This window comes from Microtus pennsylvanicus, chromosome 8, assembly GCF_037038515.1.
Source record: "Microtus pennsylvanicus isolate mMicPen1 chromosome 8, mMicPen1.hap1, whole genome shotgun sequence".
NCBI lineage: Eukaryota > Metazoa > Chordata > Mammalia > Rodentia > Cricetidae > Microtus > Microtus pennsylvanicus.
The window spans coordinates 48748360-48762812 of record NC_134586.1 but is presented as its reverse complement, the minus strand read 5'-3'; the positions used below and the strand labels follow the sequence as shown (position 1 = coordinate 48762812).

The window sequence follows — 14453 nt, the reverse complement described above, 5'->3', positions numbered from 1 at the left end:
ATGGATAATTAGCATCTCATAAGTGCAGAATTGAAAAGACTCTCATTAGAAGACACAATTCCACTGCAGCTTCTCGGACACTCAAATAGGACTCAAATTTTCTTTTTATTATATACATACACACACACACACACACACACACACACACACACATATATATATATATACATTCTCACAGAAATAATATTGAGTACTGTTTGGGGGGGGAGACCAGTATGATTTTATTATCAATAATGCTTAAGGGCTATATAACAAATAAAGTTAGACAGTAGATTGTTAAATCATAAAATAATGCAATTAACCACATAGACGTTTCTTAGAGATAGGCAGGTTCATTTAGACATTTAAATATTCTGAGTAGTCTTTTAAGACAGTCACTGCATTTCCTTCATAGTACAAGATGGCTGCCACAGATTTAAACAAGATGGCCACTGTTGACTTAGACAAGACTTCTGCAAGTTCCTGTTAGCACAGGCAAAGAGGCATGTGGCCCAAGAGCAGGTCTTGATCACTCCGTGAACACATCCTGTACAAGAGTTCTTTTGTCCAGAAGCCCTTCCAATAAAGCTACCCTGGAATCATTTTGATCAACTCAGGTCACAAGCACAAGACCAGCTTCAAAGGATTCTAGAATGGGAAGTGATTGTATGGCTTGGGATCAGGCTTAAGAACTAAGGGGGCTGAGAATGAGTGATAGAAAAGTCAATCAAAAATCAGAAGCAATGATTAACCCTAAGAATAGCCAGGTACCTAGACGCCAGGGAGATCTTCTGCAGGGAGGAAACTTGCAATTATCTTCACTGCGTCACTTTTCAGACCCTTGGCCACTTGGGACTGAGAAAGTAAATTTCACATTTTTATTTAAATTTAATTAATTTAAATGTAAACAGGCACGTGAGGATTTGACTACTATTGGGCCCTTGTGAAGCTAGATAGTATCTTCTTGGCAATGTGTTCCTGGAGGTCAGAGACAAAGCAGAGAACTAGAGCCTGTGAGCACACAGCCTTCGTGGGAACTGGGAACTTAAAATGGATCCGAAGGAGAGTGGATTTGCTCTATGACAGGGAACCAGAAGCCTGGGATAGTGGTGCAGTGTTTAATCCCAGCACTTGGAAGGTTGAGGCAAGAGGATCATAACTTCAAGACCAGCAAGCACTACATAGCAAGAAAGACCCCATCTGAAATGTTAAGCTAAAATAAAATGTAAGGACCGGAAAGGAAAGGAAATCAAAGGGGGGGGGGAGGAGGTATTCTTATTTAGGGAGAGCTATTTAGCCCAGGCTTGCAGAAGCAGTTTTTTTTTTGGTTTTTTTTTTTTTTTTTTTGGAAGAAAGAGCAAAAGCTGAAAAGTAGGTACAAGTCAGGAAGCAGGAATTGTTTAATGTCAGCTAAACAACCAGCAACTTGAAGAATTGAACACGGAGTAAACTAGGAAAGGACACTCAGGAAAGGGATTAACCCTTTTAACCCTTTGAAGAGCCCAGGCCCTCACCTATTCCCTCCTTCTTTGGCAGCCACAACAGGCTGCAGAAAAGACCCAACAAAATGTACACTCCCCCCCCCATCCCCGACTCAGCAGGACTTGCTGAGCTCCCCACACCCACACCCACCTTGCCCTGATGACTGAGAAGAAACTGCCCGAATCATTATGGTAAGGAACTAATCAGAAGTTAGCTGGCAGGCTCTGGATTACTGGAATGCAGTAATCCTTTCCCCTGCCCCCTGGCCTCCACGGATAGCAACATTTCAGCAGCCCCAGTTGATCCATCAGCGCAGGACAGGTTCCCCCAGCCCAGAAGTCTCCAGTCCTGAGACTGTACTTCAGACTCCCCCGTTACTCCAATAAATGCCCTGCCCCACTGCAGCCTCGGGTTTCCCCTATTTCACCATCTGTGTGGTTAGGGGTACCCTAGTTAACTTGTAATTATAAAGATTGTTTTGTATCAGATTTGGTCTCTTGGTGGTTTGAGGGGGAGGGGGTCCAGACTCTGGGCTCAACACCTATAATTGAGGGTGAGGTAGGTGAAGTCAAGGACCTTGGCTTTGATTGGATTGTTCATGCTGTTTTACCCATGAAACAAGATGCAAGCGACTCCCTGGGCAGAAGAGCAAGGCTCCTGGACAGTAAGCATGGCCCAGGGACTTTGGATGCCCTGGGTATTCCCCTCTCAATATCCAAGCAAAGGTCTTCAGCTTGTTAAACCCTCAGTCCTGGCTCAAGGCCCAGCTCTTCTAAGTTAGCAGACTGTCCTGCATGAACTAGGTAGGAGGGTTTATGAAAAAGGAAGGGCACAGGGTGAAATATTTTAGGTAAGTAATTAGAAAATGATTAGAGATAGCTGAGGTAAAGTTTTATTTCTAATTTTGAAAATAGTGATGCCCAAAATAAAAATAGCAGCATGAGGGGTTGGAGGGAAGTCTTTGTGGTTTAAGAGCACTGCCTGCTCTTCCAGAGGACCCAGGTTCAATTCCCAGTGCCCACGAGGCAGCTCACAACTGTCTGTATTCAGGGGACTCAGCATTCTCACACAGACATACCTGCAGCAAAACACCAATGCACAGAAACTAAAAATAAACAAATTAGCAGGCAGTAGAGGCACGTGCCTTTAATTCTGGCACACGAGAGGCAGAGGTAGGCAGTTCTCTGTGAGTTAGAAGCCAGCCTGGTCTATGAAGCAAGTTCCAGGATAACTAGTGCTGTTACACGTTGAAATCCTGTCTTGAAAAAAAGAAAAGAAAAGAGAGAGAGAGAGAAAGAGAGAAAAAAGAAAAACAAACAAATTATAAAAAAAATAGTAACATGAATTGGTTACAAGGTGACATAGTCAAAGACTTGGGGTTCGGTGCTAATAGGTGTTCTGTTTCACCTGTCCATGGCTCTGGTCCTCCCTCCATTACATGGTTCTTCCCACACACATTGAGTATGCTTAATAATCATGTAATTTGCTCAGCCGATGAGACATTAATACTGTGCAGGTGGAGGCTTGAAATTGAGGCTTGGCCTCTTGGAGTCAGGTTACCCTGGGAGGCAGCTCAGCTAGACTCTTGTTGGCTGTGGGCAGAGGCAGAGTAGGAGGGGCTGCCTTGCATGTTGTCAGGTAGGCTTAGTGGATTCAAGAATTGGTGAGGAGTAAGAAATCACCTTTGCTTTGGGCTAATATGCTTTGGACATTTGGCTGGCAGTGTCAGAAACTAGTAACAAATACAGTGGTCCTCGATGGCAGGCGCCTTTGGAGATCTGGGCTTTACATTAAACTGCATCATCTGCGTATGCTGTGGGTTGACATGACTTGAATGTGTTCTCCAAAGGTGAAGGTTTATGTTTTGGAAGCTTGGTCCCTAAACTGGTGTCGCTGTGCTGGAAACCTTAAGCAATAAGGTCTAGAGGAAGGTGATTAGGTAATGGGTGAGTGAATGTTGGGGCTGGAGAGAGATGGCTTAGTGGTCAAGAAGAGGAAGAACAAAGACCCCTTCCATCTAACACATGAATAGAGAAGCAGAAGGTTTAAATGTAAGAGTGCCATGAACAGAAATAGTTTTAAAAAATACTCTTAGCTGAGTTCAGTGTCTTCTTTTCTGGGTCTTTCTAAATTTCTCTCCTTGAGAGAAGTGATTAGCTATGTCTCATGGAAAAAGTCACAATGTGACAAGGCCAAAGCCATGGTGATTAGAAGGCTCCTTGTTATCACTCATCTTTTGAACCCTACAAACTAGAAAGCCATTGTCAGTCACAAATTGATCAAACCGCCAATTGTCCCAGCATTCCTGAAGCCTGTCCTTTGGGTCAGGAAGATAACAAAGCCGCAGAGTCGTGGGGGTCCCTCTCTTGAATGCACAGAAACAGGTCATTTGAAGATTTGGAGCTAAAGTTTTGTTGCAAAGTCTGAGCTCCAAGAGCTTTTAGTCACTGTCTCCATATAAGAGCCTAAAATTTCAAGTTACATTTTTCATGTCTGTTTAATACATAAATCACTCACCATGCTGTAACCAGAGCTGAAAAGGAAACTCCGTTCTTTTTCTCTGTCTTTCGTGTGTGTGTGTGTGTGTGTGAACAATTGGAAAATATATGTACAATTGGATGTATTCGTGTGCACATGTGTGAGAGACAGGATTCTCTAAAGGCTAGGAGGCGGAGGGAGCTGGAGGAGGAAGAGGAGAAGGAGAAGGAAGGAGAGTGATTAACTTGACTTACTGGCTGTGGTTTGGGTAGCAGTGGCCATCTCATGACAAACAAGCCAGAATTCAATTGTTCAGTTCAGGAGAAAGGATGCCTCTACAGTCCTAATCTGAGACTGGAGTTCTGGAGGATTCCTGGGGAGATGCTGATTGTCAGTCAGTGCTGGAATCCCGAAGAAGTAGGTTTTAATGCAGGTAAAGGATTGCCTTAGGAACAGTATAGATTGTCTGCTTAGTGAGCATGAGGGCCCCTTGAGATTAACCTGGGGAAATACCTGGATATATTGAGAGGACTTGGAGCTATGGAGAGAACAGAAATCCTAATCTCCATTCATCTGGGAAGAGAGAGGAAGAAGGAAAGAGGGGAAAAGATAAAACACTGGAGAGGAAAAGAGACCTTCTGGAGGTCTCTTGTTCTTTTAGATGCAAGCAGAGAAGATGAACCCCCAGGGGTTCTGAAATGGGGATGCTAGCAGTCCCCTGAAACACACAAGTCAGAATCGATGGAAGACTCATCTGATGCATCTTGTAATGAACCAGACCTTGGCCTCTGAAAGCATTCAACTTTATCATCTGTTTCTAGATTTCTCAGCTTATAATGCATTCCATTAGCCCAAGGTCTTGAGAGTCTTGTTAAACATCATGGCCTTGCCTGCTTTCACTTTGAGCTAATGGGGTTGTCTGATTACACTTGATGTGAGTGTAATAAAGGGAGGCAGTAGTGGACCCATAGCCACTGATGGCTCATGAGTCACACGGCAGATAGACCACATATTTTTATTACATATCCTTCCTCCAAAATCTCACAAAAGAACAACACAGGATGCATATATGATTAATCAGAAAAGCAGATATAGCTGGCACTTCTCTAGTATCTTTAGGAGTTACCAAGCTACTGCACAACCATAGTAGGTGTATTGAAAAAAGAAATTGAGGAAATATCTCAAATTGTAACCTAAATTAATCAAGAAATAGCCAATAGCAGAAGTAGGAATAGTTCAGTCCTGGGGTGGGGAGCAAGACCTAATTTGAACAAAACAAAGAGATGGAAGGAGAGGAAATAAAGAACAAACACACCAAAAAAAAAATCTCCAAGTCATAACTACTCAGAACAAAGAAAGCAAAAGCACAGAGGTTAAAATAAGACCCATATCAGAGTAAATGTAGTTGGGTAACACCATTTCTCCTCAGGACCAAGATGCTTATTTCCTTTCTATCAGAGTGGGGTTAATAACTGATGACCCAAAGGCAACTCTCCACCCGGGTTCAGGCTCTTTTGTAGAGATCTGGTGTGGGAAGTCCTTCTGTATGTGTTGCTTTTACTGATTAATGGATAAAGCTGTTTTGGCCAGTGGCTTACTAGACTAGAGCTAGGCAAAAAAACTTAACTGAATGCTGGGAGAAAGAAGGCGGAGTCAGAGAGAAATCATGGAGCCGCCAGAGGAGAAAGATGTGAGCCTCCAGCTGGAACCTTGCTAGTAGGCCACAGCCATGTGGCAATACACAGATTAATAGAAATGGGTTAATTTAAAATATAAGAGTTAGCCAGAAGTATGCTTAAGCTATTGACCAAACAGTATTGCAAATAATATAGTTTTTGTGTGATTATTCTGTGGTCTGAGCAGCCAGGAACAAACAAACAGCCTTCTGTCAACAGAGATGGAGAACCAACTGCTGTCCAATCTCTGGATTGGACATGGGTGCATGTCCAGGGCATGAAGGCCCTGCATTTCTCCCACGAGTGCTTTTCCCTTCTGAGATTTACCATGTGATGTGGGATGTCCTTCTGTATATGTGTTGCTTTTATTAGTTGATGAATAAAGCTGTTTCAACCAATAGTTTAGCAGAATAAAGCCAGGCAGGAAATCTGAACAGAGATGATACAGAGAGTAAGCAGAGTCAAAGAGACGCCATATAGCTGCCAAAGGAGAAAGATGCCAGAACATTGTCAGTAAGCCACAGCTTCGTGGTGATATACAGATTAATAGAAATGAGTTAAGATGTTTGCTGGGCGGTGGTGGCGCACGCCTTTAATCCCAGCACTTGGGAGGCAGAGGTAGGCGGATCTCTGTGAGTTCGAGGTCAGCCTGGTCTACAAGAGCGAGTTCCAGGACAGGCCCCAAAGCTACAGAGAAACCCTGTCTCAAAAAACCAAAAAAAAAAGAAAAAAAAAAGATGTAAGGTTTAGCTAGGAATATGGCTGAGTCATTGGCCAAACAGTATTATAATTAATATTGTTTCTGTGTGATTATTTGGGTCTGGACAGTTGGGAAATTAAAGCACAGACTCTGCTTACAACCATGCAATGGGCTAATGTTTCTGTTGCAGCCATAATTCAACCTAGTCCTCTTTTCTTTTCTTTTTTTTAACCCATTACAAGTGTTAATGTTAAGAGGTGCACCCTTGAGTGGGTATTGCATGGCCAAGACCATGGCTGGAGGCAGAACTAGAAAAGGCAGTGGAAAGGGCCAAAACTATGGTGGTGTTTCAGTCACACAGAGCTGGGCTATAGTTTTCCTGTGAGCGACATCCACAGACATCTGAAGACTCACACCACAAGCCATGAACAGGTGGGTGCCATGCTGCTGGGTACAGTGACGTAATTCTGGAGAACCTCACCGCTGAGGTGCTTGAGTTGGCAGGTAATGCTTCCAAGGTTCTCAAAGTAAAGCACATGACTCCATGCCCCTTGCAGTTTTCTATCCAAGGTGATGAAGAGTTGGAGTCACTTATCAAGGCTACCATAGCTGGAGTCGGTGAGATCTCGTACACCACAAATCTCTGATTGGAAAGAAGGGAGAGCAAAAACTGTTTAGGAAATGATTTAGCCAGCCTGCTCTTCTTCACTGTCTGTAACTGGGACAAAGGACACCAGTGGGGATGTGTGGAATCTTTAAGAACAGTTCAATGGAAAATCACAATTTCTATAGACATGATAAAAAAAAAACATTTGTATGTTTTTAGACTCATGAAATTTGATAAGTCCCTTTCCCTATGATCATAGTCGTGTGTTGATTGGCTAGGTTTCTTTGTTGTATTTTATACAGAAATAGAATTGATGAAACATTTTTTTGAATATTTTTTAAAAGTTGCCCCCTTGAAAGGAAAAGGGGGAAAAAAGAAGAAGGTGGGGGAAAAAAAGGAAAGAGGGGAGGAGAAGAACTTGAAGTTGGGAAATGGGGAGGCGTTGGAGGGGCTGGGGGTGGGTACTATCTAAATACATTGTGTTCATGTATGGACTTACCGATGAATATATAAAAACAAGTAAGAATTTTTCCCACTAAACTTCTGTATAGCTGTCTGTCTCAGAATCCAAGTTAAGACCATACCGAGGAAGAGTGTAGGAAATTCCAAGCATCAAGCAACAAGAAAAGGATCCCTAAAGCTTTCATGAAAGAAAAAAAAAACAGGAAAGGAAATAACATTAGATTTTTCAACAGCAACCTTAGAAAAAGACATTTTAAATAATGAGCAGAAAGTATTTTTCTCCCTAGGTTTAGATTTAGTCCTGGATTGTAGAGTTCTCTACAGAAATATGCAGCTTTCATCTGAGATCTGAGTCTGGACTGTCCCTAAGGCCTGGGTGCTATTTCTGGGACACAGCAGAGGATTTAGAGGTAGCCTCTAATGAGGAGACTCTTTAGGCCTTCTGGACCATGTGTGTGAATCTTTAGGGGTAACATCTAATGGGGCATTTTAGACCATTTGGGCCATGAATATGAATAGCATAACAAAATACCAGACCTTCCTTCTCATTTTTACTTGTTTCTCAGTCCTGGAATGAGTGGCTTTGCCCCATCACACACTGCCTGGTGTGATGGTTGCCTCCCCACAGGCCCAGAAGTAATAACACCAAGTAATCATGGACTAAACTCTCCAAAGCAGTGAGCCAAAATACAGCCTTTCTCTTTATAAATTTATTACTTCAGGGTTTTCCTACAATGATGGGAAGTTGACTGACACACTACTGCAGCAAATGAAAAGATGGACCAAAAGCATTTTCTCATAGGCTAGTTATTACCCAATGAGTCTGTGCCTTCCCTGGTCTTATCTTTAGAAGCAACTGGAAGAAAGTGAAGCAAGAAATAATGGTAGTGGGCAATGATCATTACCAAATAAGAGTGATCAGGATGTAAGAGAAGACTGAGAGGGCAGGAAACATGGGATGTTAGAATATAGAGTGTTATCTCAAAGACTGACAGAGCAACAGCCTAAGAATGCATCTCAGACAGCTAGGGGAATAGTTTGCCTCGAATGGCATCAGAAGACCGAATTGCCTAAACCTTGAGGGTTCCAGGAACAAAGAAAATCAACATTACTTATAATATACTAGTAATATGTAGTGTCTGTTAACTTCAGCGGGGCTGTGTATTTGTAAACAAAAGGAGACATGATTCTGTTGAACAGAGTCTTGTTTTCATCTCTATACCAATGTCAACATTGACTCAGGGAAATGAAGTCTATGCTGAAATGTGGAGGAAAAAAATGGCAGAAACAGTGGTACAATGAATTCTTGTGCAGCAGGCAGTGAAGTCTGAAAAACTGAGTCAAGGGTCATCAGTCTGTGTAAAATATGATACCTAGAGGAGGTAAATGGAGAATTAAAGCCAGGCTACTTCTGAGGGGTAGGTGAAGATTGAGTTGGTCTTGATAACACTTCATGAACTGCCTGATTGAACTTGTAAAGTCATGTACCTGCATCTCCTTAACAAAATTTTTATCTAATAAAAAGTTAGAAGTGATAAACGATGTCTGCTTTGTAAGTGAGGGTGGCAAGTGCAAGAAGGGAGGATGCTGGGCAGGTTGACTAGTCAGGAGAGTAAACAGCATTGCTCCACAAGAACACATAACTTGCCTTAGGACAAAGTAGTCTTAGAAATCAGTGGCTTTCCTAAAACCATCATGATCCTTTCTGCTGTGGGACAGTGGCCTGTACCCTGTCACTTGTATTTTAAATAAACATTGATTGGCCAGTAACCAGGCAGGAAGTAGAGGCAGGTCAATGGGAATTCTGGGAAAAGTTTCAGTCTGCAGTCGTCACTCAGACATAGAGAAAGCCAGACAGAAAGCAAACAAGATATGACTGCCTCACTGAAAAGGTACCAAGTCACATGGCTAACACAGACAAGAATTATGGGCTAATATAAGTTATAAGAGTCAATATGAAACCTGAGATACTAGGCCAATCAGTTTATAATTAATGTAGGCCTCTGTGTGTTTATTTGGGACTAAATGGATATAGGACCGGGCAAGACAGAAACCCTGATCAACACGTTTCTCTTTAGATTTGTTTTGTTGAGACACGGTCTCATACAGCCTAGGCTGGCATTACACTCACTTTGAGACGAGATCTTAAATTTCTGATCCTCTTGCTTTTGTCCCCCAAGTGTTAGGAATTCAGATGTGCTCCACTATGGCTGTTTTTGTTTCTCCTTTGCTTGCTTGTTTGTTTATGCAGTGCTGAGAATGGAACACAAGGCCGTGTGGGTGCCAGGCAAGCACTCTAGCAGCTGAGCTGTATCCCTGGCCTCATTACAACCCTTTTACTCCTAGTTCCTGCAGATAGGCTTGAAGAGTGACAGCAAATCATCTACTCTGCCCTGACGGCCTGTGCTGTGAAGACATTGCTAACTCAGCACAGCCATGCTTCCTACATAACGTCCATCAAGGACACAAACGCAAGGAATGACAGCATATTAAAATCCCCCAAGGGAGTCTCTGAGGCTCAGATAACTAGACAGTGACTTCTTCCAGTTCCAAAAGACCTGATGAGTTTGGCCTTCTTTTATGCAGCTTGCTTTGCTTAGCTTGAAGGCCCATGTTCCCCGCATTTTGTTTGAGTCCTTGGAGAAGCAAATGCTAAGATATGAGTAGTTGAGCATATGTTTATCAGGGGAAATGGAGAAGTTTAGAGAGCCATCAGACCTCATTACAAGCTCTCCATGAGCAGGGAGAAGGTCTGAGTGCAGTCCTAATAAAAGATGAAAAAGGCTACTTTGGAGCCCTGTGCTCCCCAGGAGCGAGCCTGCCTCAGTGGTAACCATGCTCACTGGGAAGTGATCCTTGGTCCACGCACGGTGGCACATTGCCGAATCCTGCAACTGGGGATCTTTGTGAGTTGTACTTCCTGCAGCTGGAGGTCTGTAGCTCTGTTTCCCAGGACGGCCACATTCCACCTAGGGAAATGGAAGGGGTTGAAGAAGGTTTCGGACATGCCTATGGTGGAGCAGATATGACCATAGTGTTACAGAAGACCCAGAGAGTGTCAGGTCTAGATCTCAGGCAGCATCAGACAGGCTGGTGTAATTGGTCATCTGCTCCTAAGAGTTTCACGTGGCCTATGGGTAGATATGGGAGGGAGGGGATGGTGATGTTCTTAATCTGAATTGAGCAGTGAGATTAATGGGAGGAATCAGAATCAAGGCTTCAAGACATAAAACTCAGTAAAGGGGGACAATGCATGTTCTAATCCCAGCTCTACAAAGGTGGAGATAGGAGGATTCTTGGGGCTGGGTAGCTAGCCAGTCTAGTACACATGGTGAACTTCAGACCAGTGAGAAACTCTGTTGCAAAACACAAGGTGGAGGCCAGAGACACTGCTCAATGGCACTGGCTGCTTTTCAGAGGACTCCTGGTGCAATTCCTAGTACTTACATGGTGGCTCACAACCATCTTCAACTCCAGTCCCAAAGGATCTGATGCCCTCTTCTGGCTTTCGTAGGCACTAGGAATGCGCATGGTATGCAGACATGCAGGCAGGCAAAATACTCATATGTATAAACAAATAATTTTAATTTCTTAATTAAAAACCTCTCAACAGCAAGGTGGACAGCTCCAGTAGAAAAATGCTTGACATTGTCCTCTGACCTTTATATGCATGTTCACATTCATGCAATTGCACACATCACAAAAACTCTCGTGCTATTGAGAAAGATGTGGTCAAGGGACCTAATTCACAAACCGCCATTGCTGTGTTGGGGTGATGATACAACATCTTTTTCTTCAGTGGCTCAGATGAACCTGTTTTGATCAGTGATTTATTTACATTAAGAGCTACAATTAGCTACCAAACTGACAAAAGCCATTAACCCATTAAATGCTTGTTCTTATGCATTGAACACCAAAAAAAACTATATAAACACGCACACACACATAGTTTTCTTGAATTTATGAATGAATATAATCCTTAACCTTAACCTTTAGGTGCTTGTGGAAGAGTTTTATTTAACCTTACCAAATTCAACTAATGTATGTGATATCACCTTCCCCCTCCAGATAAGTCATCTCATTCACTTAAGGCATTTGTACAAAATGGTCATTAAAAGTCAGTCACTTCCCCTAGTATCCTTTTAGAGAAACAGGCATGCTTCCAATGTTGGGTAGTATAGTTGTAGGCACTAGTTAATATTTTCCCACAAACAAGGGTGTAAATTCATTTGTGACACCATGTTTAAAGTCCCCTCCCCCAACTGCACTTAGATCAGTAAAAGTCATTTGTTGTGTTTATTTTTAAGGGAGATGTGGACAGTCATCTCTACCCCACATAGAGCACCAGTGACAGGCTGAAGAAAGGTCAGCCAAGTCCAGCTTGGTGAACCAATGAGTTTATCTGCCTTCCTTCCTTCCTTTCTTCCTTCCTTCCTTCCTTCCTTCCTTCCTTCCTTCCTTCCTTCCTTCTCTCTTTTTTCTTTCTTTCTTTTTCTCCTCTACATAATTTTATTGCTTACTTTTTTCCTTTTTTATTGATTTTTATTGAGCTCTACATTTTTCTCTGCTCCCCTCCCTGCCTCTCCCTTCCCCTCTTCAACCATCCCCCAAGGTCCCAATGCTCCCAATTTACTCAGGAGATATAGTCTTTCTCTACTTCCCATGTAGATTAGATCTATGTAAGTTTCTCTTAGTGTCCTAGTTGTTGTCTAAGTTCTCTGGGATTGTGGTTTGTAGGCTGGTTGTCTTTGTTTTATGTTTAAAAACCACCTATGAGTGAGTACATGTGATAATTGTCTTTCTGTGTCTGGGTTACCTCACTCAAAATGATGTTTTCTAGCTCTGTCTATTTGCCTACAAAGTTCAAGATGTCATTATTTTTTTTTCTGCTGTGTAGTACTCCATTGTGTAAATGCGCCACATTTTCCTTATCCATTCTTTGACCAAGGGGCATTTAGATTTTTTCCAGGTTCTGGCTACGTCAAACAATGCTGCTATGAACATAGCTGAGCACATGTCCTCGTGGCATGATTGAGCATCCTTTGGATATGTACCCAAAAGTTTACCTGGCTTTCTCATAGGAGTATGGGTAACACTAACACAGGTGCATGGCTGAGAGTCCCACCCAAGTATGGCGACCACATAGTGGAAACCACATTACTCGAGTCCCCATCTTTAGTTGACTTTCTACCGCCTTCATGTTCTAGTTCCTCCCAAGAGCATAGTGGCAGGAAGATGATGGAATGATTCTATCCCGTCTCCTTCTTCTAGAGAGTGTTATTGACCTCGTTAGCATAACCATAGACATACCAATTATTGTGCTATTCTGTTTATTGCACTATCGTGACCCTTGGGGCAAGTTCTAGTTCACCACACCAACCCCCTGAGCTGTGGTAACAATGGCCATGTAATAGCTAAGGAAAAACACCATTGATTCTAACTTGGGTAAACATCAGCCACAAGGATACATTTGTTAAAGTTGATTCCTGTTAAAGATTAGTGCTATCAAAAGGGTTGTCAAACTTAGGAGAATGGATAGCAACTCCACCTGAAATACTTATAAAACATACGGAAGACTTTCTGTCCTCTCACTATACACACTGAGCTAAATGCTTCCCTACTTCATATCTGAGTCATCGATGTCACAAAGATGATTTAAAGTCAGTTTATAAAGCTATGCCATAGTATGAATTTGTTACCCGTTGAACTGATAAGGACATTATCACAAAGAAGTTATCTGAGGTTGCACTGTGAGTCATGGGACCCTATCAGAACATGGACACTTGGCTTCATCTGTGCTTTTGTGTCTGATCATCATTGCAGCTGGTCCAGGATCACGCTGCCAAGAGTAGTCTTCACCAAATCCCAGCTCTAGTGATCTATCCATCCGAGGACTTGGCAGAAGAGCCATCCTTGTCATCTGCTCTCTAAATCAAAATCCGAGTGATTCTGTTATTGATTATTAAATGGCACCGCATGCTGCTTCTTTTTAGAACAAAACTACCTTTTGAATATAAAAACAAGGGAAGGATTTAATGTCTCCCTGGTGAGCAGGGTGGCACAAACCTATAATCCCAGCCACATGGGAAGATGAGACAGAAATGTCTTGGATTCAAGCTGGTCTGTGTTACATAGAAAGACTCTGTCTCAAAGAGAAAAAAGGAGAAGAAGAAGAGGGGAGGAAAAAACAGCCCAAACAAACATCAACAAAAACCCTAGAAGTCACCCAGATGGTTCATTGGGTTAAAGTGATTGCCGTATAAGCTGTTTGATACCCAGAATCTACATTAAAACAAACAAACAAAAAAAAACCAACCAAACAACAACAACAACAAAAAAAAAACCAGATGTGGAACACATTTGTAATCCCAACATCTCTATGATACAACTTGGAGGTGGGGCAGAAGAATCTCTTGAAGACTCATGGGTTAGCTAGCCTGGAGCATGCAACAGCAGAAACAAGAGAAGCCCTACCTCAACAAGAGAGAAGGAGAGGATCATTCCAGAAAAAATTGCTGTGTGACCTCCACAGACACACAGGCCATGCAGTTACACCCCCACCACACCCATATTTACACACTAAGACTGATTTTTAAAAATTAAAAATGAGAAAAATCTTTCCTCTAGCTGGGCAATCACATCAAAACACTTAATGTACAGTTTTATCCATTTATCCAAAGAAATTAGTTCTGCTTTCCCAGGGAGCCGGTTGATGAACTAAACATGAAAAGAGCTCTCCAAATGACAAACACTGAGTACTCATTACTGAGATGCTCACTGGCCCCACCTCCAAATGCTCCAACCACTTGAAAGGTTTGTGTGTAGTAAGTCCCTTGGCCACATCCTTTCCACTACCACTAAAGAACATCTCCGGGGCTTGCTGGACCACATCCCATCATGTGCACGTATAAACCACACTGGAAGTTCAAAGTACTTCCATCCTCTGGGAGCCGCTTCCTAATGTCTCATTTGGAGTACAAAAAGTGGGTGCATTAATAACATGTTGCCTTGAGGGGATGATTCAAAATTTGTGGGGAAAGTGACGGTGCCCTTGGCCCTTCATCTAAAT

The 14453-nt window shown here is 42.5% G+C and overlaps 1 pseudogene; it reads left to right on the top strand.

Annotated features, from left to right (window-relative positions):
- Positions 1–6607: 6607 nt before the first annotated feature.
- On the top strand, positions 6608–7000 carry LOC142855319 (histone H2A.V pseudogene; annotated as a pseudogene).
- Positions 7001–14453: the final 7453 nt, after the last annotated feature.